This window comes from Gracilinanus agilis, chromosome 6 (assembly GCF_016433145.1).
Source record: "Gracilinanus agilis isolate LMUSP501 chromosome 6, AgileGrace, whole genome shotgun sequence".
Classification (NCBI taxonomy): domain Eukaryota; kingdom Metazoa; phylum Chordata; class Mammalia; order Didelphimorphia; family Didelphidae; genus Gracilinanus; species Gracilinanus agilis.
In genome coordinates this window covers 52,696,507-52,705,395 of record NC_058135.1, presented here as the reverse complement: position 1 = coordinate 52,705,395, position 8,889 = coordinate 52,696,507, and positions in this window count along the sequence as shown.

The following is an 8,889-nucleotide window of genomic DNA, read 5'->3' as shown; positions in this document are numbered from 1 at the left end:
GTAAGTTTTTGGCCTTCTGTGTACTTGTTCTAATCAGACACACCCTTGATTGCCCTGTCCTGGAACTCTGCCCTGAGCTTTAGGCAAAAAGATTCAGGCCACTCTTAGTACTATCAGCCACCCAAAACTGTGAACTAAGTTCTCATTCCAAGCCCAGACTGGGACTCCTGGCTTTACTCTGGGCTCACACAGATCAGTCCACTTCAGCCCAGAATACCCTGAGCTGGGACTCCAGACTTCTCCTCAGGTTTGAAATTCCAAGGGTTGTGGGTTGGCTTGGACCACTATTTGCCCAGGAAGGATCTCAGGACCTGAATGTTAGCTTGGATTTAGGTTCCAAACCTGGGACAGCAGATGTGGGGTGAAGGTGTATGGCTTGCTCTTTGCTTGAGCTCTTCACTCCTTCCTATAATCTTGCTGATTGTGCTCTTTTCTCCCCCAGTGTCCCAGATGTTCTCTGCCTACCTTTTAGGTTTTTCTTTTCTTGAAAGTTGTCTTACTCTGTCTTCTTGTTCGTTTATTCACTCCTCCATTTGTTTTGTGGTGATATTTAAATATTGGTTGGAGAGGATTTCTATGGTGACTATGGAGCTGCTCTAGTTTATCCTGCCATCATGGCTTTGCCCCCAGAAATGACTTATTCCAAGGCTATTTCTTAATATAATGAACATTCTGTAAAACACAATGGAAAAGGAGTAGAGATTTGGATATGAACAAAATCTGACCTGAATGGATATGTCCCTCACATGGGAGCTGGGACTTCATACAGCATGCAAGAAATCAAATGGTAACTTCTCATTTATAGTCCTTCTACTTTTCCATCTTCCCCTACTAAATCATGATTTATCACTACTTTATATTACATCATTCATATCAAAATTCAGATTCCACTGAGTAGAGGTGAGTGATAAGGAAATTCTGTTTGCATTTTAAAATTTAGAATAAAAATACATATAAAACACCAATAAATTTCCATGTGACAAAATATTTGTTGAAAAATACAAAATGAGTTTGTGCTAGATGATATCTGAGACCCTATACAGCTATAAAATACTATGTTTTTATGATTCTGTTATAATAAGTCATAATATCTCAGCTTGTATAGTGTGGATCAATGATTGTCAACTCAAACTTCTGCAGATTAGAAAAAATCTAAATTCTTTGCTATGAACAGTTAAAAATATCTAAGCATATATTAGATAGATTTCATTTTTCATTACTTCAATCCTTCATGGATTCTTTATATCATTTGCATGGTTATGGAAGAAATATAATTTCTATATACATCGGTAATTTCTATTTCTATCAATTAAACAAACATCTACTAAGCACCTACAACACACAAGACTTATATTTTTTAAGGTGGCAAGCCACATTTTATTTCAGACATCAGCTGTTCAGGTTCTATCCTCTTCATAATGTGATCAGGAAAGGCTAGTCTTACTCCTCCCATATTCCTTTGGCCCATCTTGGGATACTTGGGCCTTCATCTGATTCCTAAAGGGCTAGGCAGGTAATAGAGAGTCAGAGGCCACCCAACAAGGATATCAGAGACAGAGTAGGCTCTGATCTATGGAAAAGGATAACATCTTGACCAAGAATGAGGGGCAGGATGTGTCACAGAAGGGGAATGCCTCTCATTAAGTGGATAATATTGGCCAGCTGCCTGATAAGCATGATAGAAATTGTAGGTGTGCTAGATAAAATACATACATTGATAAATAAAATAAGATAATTTGAAGAGGAAAAAAGAGATAAAAATAGAAAAAAAGAATTAGAAAAGTTTTTGATTAGGAGGTGTCACCAGAGTTGAGGCTTGAAGAGCTTCTAAAAATGAATTATAGAGTCTATTATAAAAAGAGACTATGCAAAAACATGAACAAAAGGTGGAATGTTAAAGTTAGGAAACACCACTAAGGTGTCATTTTGAAGAGAATAAGGAGAAAAATACCAAATAGGTTGTTGATTTACTTAAAATACATAATTTTGCATGTAAACTTGGTCTTCATTTTTTCTGTCAAACATAATTCAAATTTCTTGTTTATCTCTGTAGCAATCCAGGTATACATTAATTGTGATATTATTTTAAGAAGTATTAAAAAAAAAAAACTTAACTCTTATACTGCTAATGATTGATCTCTGTAATCTTGAGTCAAATTGCCAAATCCCTAGCCCTTCCCTAAGGCTACACCCCAGAAGAGAGTCAGTTATCTCAGTCTCCTTACTTTTCCTACAATGATCAATTAACATAGGTATCAAACATCCGTAAATGCCTTAGGCCATATCCACCCTGGATCCTGATTAGCTCTACCTATTGTTTCAGATTTTGGCAGTTTGCATTTTATGATGATTACCTCATAATGTTAATGTATCAGGCCACCAGCCTCTCCCCTTCCCCCCATACTGTTGTAACCCCAATAAAAGTGACAAGACATCAGTTGGCAAGAGAGCTCTTAACCATCAGAGCTAACCATGAAGCTCTTGACCATCAGAGTTTACTCGCTGTCTGCCTACCTTATGCCAAAACTTTCTGTGTCTGCGTGTCTTTATTCTGCCTTCTGTTCTCTTTCCATTAGTCCTTAACCCGTAATCCATTTTCACTAGTCCTTGGCTGCTGGACGGCTTCATCCTCTATTTAGAATGCTTTATTTTTTTGTCTAATGGAAAATACGATACAAAATTCACTAATTGAGAATGATTAGTAATTTTTTTCTCCTTATTTTCCCTATGATTGGCATCAGAGATATATCTATAAAAGATAGAAAAGCATATATTGTGTAAGTAAAAAAATATTGTTTTACATATGGATAGAGCCAAGAGTGACTTAATTAGGGTCACACAGCTAGTAAGTGACTGTACCTGGATTTGAACTCAGGTCTTCCTGACTCCAAACTCAGTGCTCTATCCTCTGTACCAACTACATAACCATAAATAAATTAAATGATACATATTCTGATAAATGGTAATGAATGAAATTTCAAGAAACTACTTCCTAAGGTTCATAAATGATCCTTATAGTTCTCCTGATTTTCAAGCATAAGTCTGAGAATGCAGAAAATGAAGGGAACATTTTGTTAGTATTCTGTCATGTGGGCTTCAACCATTTTCTTTCATTTTATCTTAAATTCATCTGTTTATTTCCACAAGTTGAAGACAGTAGTGATAGTGTTTTGGAGACATAAATTTAATTTTTTAAACCAAAATATGTTATATAAATAGGCAAGATGTGCAAATAAGTTTTTATCATGAAAATATTAGCTGTCAGAATTCCTTTGACTTAAGTATTTCAATTACGTCATCAAATCATACAACTTTTTCCAACCTCTCAAAATCTCTATTAAAAAGAAATAAAGGCCCAGAAACTTTATTTTTACATTTATGAGTTCACTAAATTTTCTTAACAAAATTGATAATTTATATTAACTTTTCGAGAACTTCATGTAAGTTCAGAGAATGGTTTAGTTCCTAAATGTTCATACTGAATGTCAAACAATGTGTGAACATGTAATATGAAAGTATTCTTTTCATGAGAATTTTGATTTTGATTTTAATGAGTAAATCATGTGATTAAAGGATACAGGATGACCTGGAGTCCTGACTTTCAGAAGAGACTGACAGAAGTCCTCATATGGTGGGTAATCTCCTTGGAAGTTAGGACTTGTGACCCAGATTGTCCTATCAGAAAGCCCCAATAAAAGTGATTGAATTGGCCTTATAAGAAATGAGGATGACAGTAGCATGGGCTCTTGGGACTCTTCCTGAACAAGAGCTGGAGAACTTAACACTCCTATTGAACTTTGCATGGGTATTGGATCCCAGGAAGTGTGAAAACAGATTTTTTTTTATTTTTTTAGTGAGAGTGACCTGGTGATTTTTCTTCCTCTCTCTCTCTCACTTTTACTAATAAATAATTATAATCTATTATATAGTCTTCATGATTAATTTTATTCATTACAGCTATTAGAGCAGGTAAGTTAAATGTGACCAGATAAATTAGGATGTAATTCACCCTATTTATATAGAATTAGTTTGTTGCAATTGTAAAGTTTAATGAATTTGGTAGACATTTTTCAAACCAATAAAAATTTGCCATTGATCAACATTGGTCCATAGACCAATAATTATATATTCATATACCAACTTGCATTGGTACTTCTGTATTACAGGAAGCATGGAATGATGGACACCTCAAATATCACTGTATTTCTCCCACCAAAAAAATCAAGGCCTTGGGACATTCAGAGGGGATGCCTTCTGATTCTCTTTTAGTTTCTTATCAATTATTTCTTTTAAAAAATATTTTGATTTTTCCAATTACATGTAAAAATATTTTAAATATTCAGTTTTTTTTAACATTTTACTTCTAAATTCTCTACTTCTGTTTTTCCTCTTTTTTTTTTCTAACCTCCTCCCCTCATTGAGAAGGCAATCAATTTGAGAGTGGTTATATGTGTGAAGTCATGAAATATTTCCTTTTTTTAACCATGTGATATAAAACGTTTCCCCCCAAAACAAGGAAAATAAATAAAATTTTTAAAAGTATGCTTCAATATGTAGACAGATTCTATCAGTTCTTTCTCTGGAGATGGAATGCATTTTTCATCATAAGTTCTTTGGAACTCTCTTACATCATTATATGGCTGAGAATAGCTAAGTCGTGGACTGCTCCAGTCATACTGGAGAGCAATTTTGAACTGTGTATACTCTTTCACCTAGCATGTATTACTACTACTAGATCTATATCCCAAAGATAAAAAATGATGATAGTAGCTGAGGAGAATATGAATGGATTGTTGCTAAAATGGCACTTGAACTAAAGCTTGAAGGAAGACATGAATTCTAAGGGAAGATGAGGAGTTAGAGCAGTCACATTTTTCAACAAAACAGAAACAGATTGAGTTTTATCAGTGAAGAAGATACTAAGAATGATATATTACCATCTGCTTAGCTACTCCTTCCTAAGAGCAATAAGGCTTTACTATCTGCCCTACAGATAACATATTATTCTCCCCACCTTCCCAGATTCCATTTCCCATATACACATTTTGGAACATAAGAATTTTAAAGAGTGGTTCCTCCTCCTTCACCAATTGCATCTCCTTCACTTCCCTGAGCAAGAAATAATTGAGGATTATTTTTGCTTCATTTTAAAATTTCCAGCACTTATCACAATTCCCAATAGAGAGCTTATTGACTAAGTTTTCTGAGCCAGAAGATGAAGGCTACAGAGACAAGATCCAAGGAACATCTGCAGAGACTCGGAATCCAGGAGAGGCTAGGTGCTTTGTAGAATACAATCCTATGGGAGTTTCTCCAGCAGAACGATATCTGTGGAAATCCAAAAGACCAGCAAAGAAAAGATCCATTGAGGATATCACTTTGGTATCATCAGAAGATATCAACAACCCTGAAAGTAAATGCATGAGTTGCCTCTCCATGCTAAGGATGATATTGAAAAGTTGTTACATAGCATTAGTTTCAGGGTTAAAGAGCAAAATAACTCTTTGCAGAAAAAAAAATTAAATTTTTGGAAGAGATCTGAGCCAAGGTTCTCTGGAATGCTGAGAGAAGATCTATAGGACCAACTGAAATCTGTGACAATTTGGCTTGTTCCCTTGAGTGAGAGGGTGAACTTGGCTTATTCCCTTGAGTGAGGACAGGTTTGGCTTGTTTCTTGACTGAGAGGGACAGTTTAACTTGGTTCCCTTGAGTCAAAGAAACCTGCCGCTGTTTCTGAAGTTTTTCTGGTTTTGCCTGGAGTTGGAGGAAGAAGAAAATAGATCCTGAAAGATTTTGGGTTTTTCCTGTTACCAATTTAGGGAAACACTAGAGTTGAATCTACTTATAAATCAACTGAGGCTGTTTATTGGTTTCAACTTGAGAAGACCACAGAAATCCTGTTTGACTCTAGACTCTGAGTGAACATCACAGCTCAGTCATTTTACATCTCTGCTCTTTATAACTAAAGTTATAGTTACTAAGTACAATTTATAAGGATATAGTGATAGGTAGCATAGAATAAGGAAATTTGGGGGGGGGTTATTTAGATATCAGGGAGACTAGTGTAGCCTGTGAAAACAGGAAAGAAGAGGATTCTTGCAGATCCAGTGGATTTGGGTGGAGATAGATCCCTCTAGCATGGTAATTCCTTTTATCCTTATATTCTTTTATATTTACAATAAAATAGGTTCTTTAATATACATAAAGATTTCAGAGGGAATCCTTGTGATGAGCCTTGAGGGTATGTAAATAGAATTAGCTCTAGCCCATTCATAGTCAAAACTCTACCTACCCAAGATGATGTCATCCCCACCTCCCTTAGGAGGGAGGGGGATTAGTTACCCACACGTGACAATGAGTAACAAATCAAGAACAAGGGACTGCCCTTTGGGCAGTCCAATTCAGTGTAGAGGCTGCCATTTGTCCACTTGAATTAGAAGTGGACCCATAGGAAGTGACCAAAGACACTATCTCTTCAAGTATGTTGGTTACTTCCTGCTAAGGGAGTTCCCTCTCTGAACTTGGTGCCAAAGGATCTCGGATGAGACCTCAGGCAGCTTCTACTCTGAATGGTCACGTGGGTAAGTTAGGCTGACTTCCTTGGCCTACCTTGGCGTTTTTCCAAGACTCTACTTTAAGTAGGCTCTAGCCTATCTGATTGCTAGGCCTTGTGGCTTGTAGCCTAAATTATTTAGCCTTTTAACCTTCTCTCTCCATCCAGGCCTCTGCAGGCCTGGACTAGCCTCTCCCTCTCTCTATTTCCCTACCTTTTACCTTCCTAATTGTAAATAAACTACCTTAAACCCTATCCTGGCTTGGGTCTATTTTAATTATGGAATCAATCTGAATTGTTGATTCCTGGCGGCCACACTTTAAATATATGTCTATAAATACCTAAAATCTCCCTCTTACAAGGGAAGTTCACATTTGGACTTTCTCTCAAAACCTATAGATACGAAGTTCCAGGTTAAGATGGCGGCAGAGTAAGAAGCAGCTCTTAACCTCTCCTGACCAAAACACACAAAACTCCTCAAGGGGACATAAAAATAAGTCCAGAAGAACGGAGGAACCCCACAACAGGGCACAGCGTGGAAGGTACATGGAATCGAGGCATCTCCATGCTATAAAGGGGTGAAACAGCTCTCACTAAATCGCGGACTGAACAATCACCCCACCCCCAACCCCTCCACACACAACACCTATAGCGCAGAGGCCAGCTAGGAAGAGGTGGAGCAAGTTTGGGGCACCCATTGAGTCATTGGCGGCTCCTTGGCCTGTTCCTGAGAGCAGCGGGATTTGGGACCCCAGGAAGCTAGCGAGCGCACGCGGAATTTGAGCGTGGGAGCAGGACGTCGGGAGCGGACGCAGGGCGCAGAGAGCAGGCTGAGAGCTCAGGCACGGGTGGAGGCCTGGGTGGAGGCAGACACAGCCACGAGCTAAAGCTCTGAAACACTGAGTGGGGAACCAGTGCAGACAGGCATATGACTGTGGAAGCAGCACCCTGAGACTTGTAAAGAAACCTCCAGCAGAGGATCAAGCAAAGGGGCCCACCATGGGGCTTCACCCTGGAAAAAACCAGACAGACCTCAGGAGCCAATAGACCGCGGACAGACACTGAGCACAAGGATAAACCTGAGAAGCTGCTGGGCTAACGATGGCTACCCAGTCTCAGGAAGCTCAGAAGAGAAAGATTAACAACAAGAAAAAGAAGTCTTTAACACTCCACAACTTTTACACAGAGAAAATCCAGACAACCGAGCAAACAGAGGAGGAGAACAAACAAGCATCCGGACCCTCCTCAAATAAGGAAAACTACTCACAAGCTATGGAAGAGTTCAAAACTGAGATTCTGAGGAAGATGGAAGAGATCTGGCAAGAAAATAACAGTTTAAAAGGTAGAATCTTGCAATTAGAAAGTGAGGCTCAGAAACCAAATGAACTGATAAGTAAATTGAACAACAGAAATGACCAGATTGAAAAGGAATACCAGAAGATTATAGCCGAAAACCAATCCCAAAAGGCTAGAAATGAGCAATTGGAAGCTAATGATCTCTCAAGACAACAAGAACAAATAAAACAAAGTCAAAAGACTGAAAAAATAGAAGGAAACATGAAATATCTCAATGAGAGAGTGACAGACCAAGAAAACCGGTCTAGAAGAGACAATTTGAGAATAATTGGTCTTCCAGAAAAACCAAAAATTAATAGAAACCTGGACTCCATACTAACAGAAATAATTCAGCAAAATTGCCCTGAAGTCCTACAACAAGAGGGCAATATAGACATTGAAAGGATTCATAGAACACCTGCGACATTTGATCAAGAAAAGACAACACACAGAAATATAATTGCCAAGTTCAAGAGTTTCCAAGCAAAAGAAAAAATCTTACAAGAAGCCAGAAAGAAACAATTCAAATATCAAGGAGCACCAATCACACAGGATCTGGCAGCCTCTACGCTAAAAGATCTCAAGGCTTGGAATACGATATTCAGAAAGGCAAGAGAGCTGGGCCTGCAACCACGGATCAACTACCCATCAAAATTGACTCTATATTTCCAGGGGAAAGTATGGGCATTCAACAAAATTGAAGAATTCCAGGTATTTGCACAGAAAAGACCAGGGCTAAATGGAAAGTTTGATATCCAACCACAAAAATCGAGAGAAACCTGAAAAGGTAAATAAGATACAGAGGGGAAAGAAAGAAAACTTATAATTTTTAAATTTGCCTTTTTAAGGGCCTCAGTGAAATCTAATTATCTGTATTCCTATGTAGAGAAATGTTATGTATAATTCTCAGTAGTGAACTCTATTCACTATTATAGTATTCACTATTATAGTAAACAGAAGAATAATTCACAGGGTGAGGGTGGAACACTAAATAATCTAAG